We start from the raw sequence: 2,298 nt of genomic DNA on the forward strand, positions 1-2,298 counted from the left end.
TATGGGGGGGGCGCGCCTGAGAACAGGATCTGAAACACTCCTAACTTCAAGTCCGCCCAGCACTTGGAATCAAAATGGTAAAATAGGGCCCTCTGAGGACAATCTGCATCAGACTGAAGAGAGTGGAGAGAGAATTCCCGGTGAAAAAGATAAAAAATTTAATTGCAAAAACAACAAAGCATGATTAAAAAACTGGACAAACATTTTCGATGATCAATAAGGAAAAAGTTTAAGTTCAGTGTCATAGAAGCCAATATAATTCTCACTAAAAAATACATTTTCGTTATTTAAAATTGTTTAGATCATACTTAATTTTCACTGGCTAAAGTCAGAAGAAATTAAGAATATGGCTCCTCTGTAGTTTTGAAAATAATAAAAATGCATTTACATGAAACCTTTCAGGTCTAAACATTTTTCATCCAATGAACCACTTTCAATGCACAATCATTACTGGTAAATAGGCATGCCCCGTGTCACTTTGTACACAAAAACACCCCACAAATATTCAGGTGAATGGCAGTAAATAGATTTATTGATGTTAAGCAGGACATCAGCAGAATTCCCTTGCTGTTCCTCAGTTAGTGCCTTGAGATCTTTGATAGCCACTAGAGGGCGGATGAAGACTCAGTCTAACATTGAAGTAAAGTTTATTCATTCGTCACATGAAGGCTGACATTAACAGTGCAATGAAGTTACTATGAAAATCCCCTAGTCGCCACACTCCGGTGCCTATTAGGGTACACTGAGGGTGAATTTAGCTTGGCCAATGCACCTAACCTGCACATCTTTGTGGGAGGAAACCAGAGCACCTGGAGGAAACTCCACCCAGACAGTGACCCAAACCAGGAACTGAACCCGAGTCCCTGGCGCTGAGAGGCACCAGTCTTAACCACTATGCCACTGTGCCACCCCATTTCGCAGCGAGACCTCTGGGTGCAAGTGCACAAGTCTTTGAAGGTGGCAGTACAAGTGGAGAAGGTTGTGAAGAAGGCCTATGGTATGTTAGCCTTTATAGGAAGGGGTATAGAATATAAGAGCTGGAGTCTAATGTTGCAGTTGTATAGAACGTTGGTTAGGCCGCATTTGGAGTACTGCGTCCAGTTCTGGTCGCCTTACTACCAGAAGAACGTGGAGACTCTGGAGAGAGTGCAGACGAGGTTTGCCAGGATGTTGCCTGGTATGGAAGGACTGGGTTATGAGGAAAGATTGAGCAAATTGGGGCTCTTTTCCCTTGAAAGATGGCGATTGAGGGGGGATCTAATAGAGGTATATAAGATTATGAAGGGTATAGATAGAGTAAACAGAGGTAAGCTACTTCCTATGATAGAGACACATAGTATGAGGGGCCATGGGCTTAAGGTGAGGGGGTAGAGGTATAACACAGATATTAGAGGAAGGTTTTTCACACAGAGGGTAGTGGGGGTATGGAATGCTCTGCCAAGTAAGGTGGTGGAGGCAGGCATGCTGGAGTTGTTTAAGAGTAACTTAGGCACATGAGTGGGTTGGAGATGGAAGGATATAGGAGATTGTTTTAAATAAGGTACATTAGCATTGGGACATACCTGGTAAGGTAAATGAATACGGTATGATGAAAATGTTTTTCTCTTTTCATTCACAGGTTTTAAGTCGGTCCGCCTTGTTGTCCAATGAGGGGCATACACGCGATGGGTCGTACTTGGGCTGCTCTTGGTTGTTCGAGATTGGCCTAGTGCTTCATGTCGTTAGTGTGTGCCTAAACTGGACAAGATACTGGGCAAGACGACAGCTCAGTGACTATCACTGTTTGCTGTGCAGACACATGGATTTGGGCCAGTGTCTGTGGGAGTTTGCGCATTTTCCCCGTGCTTGCGTGGGTTTTCTCCGGGTGCTCCGGTTTCCTCCCACAACCCAAAGATGTGCTATTAGGCTGATTGGCAGTAATAAATTGTCCCTAAATTAGTTTCCCTCAATGTAGATGGCCATTAAACAATAGATAAGGGTCACGGGTGGAGGGGGGGACTGGTGGTGTTAAAATGGCGGTGCAGGCTCGTTGGGCCAAAGGGCCTGTTTCCTGGGCTGTTTTGTTCTTTGTTCTTTATTTCATCAAAAGAACAGCATTTGTGACAATGCACTGCCGGCTAAATGCTGATAGATGCCACGGAGTGAGGCTTGGAACCACAACTTTCCAACAGAGATGTGAATACTATTACTGAAACCAATAGAAAAAAAAATGAATGGGTGGCATGGTGGCTGACTATGATGCCTCACAGCATAATATGGGTGATAATCTGTGTTTATGAGTTCTCCCGTGTTTGTGTG

Source organism: Carcharhinus amblyrhynchos, chromosome 1 (genome assembly GCF_965287045.1).
Source record: "Carcharhinus amblyrhynchos chromosome 1, sCarAmb.v2.hapA, whole genome shotgun sequence".
NCBI lineage: Eukaryota > Metazoa > Chordata > Chondrichthyes > Carcharhiniformes > Carcharhinidae > Carcharhinus > Carcharhinus amblyrhynchos.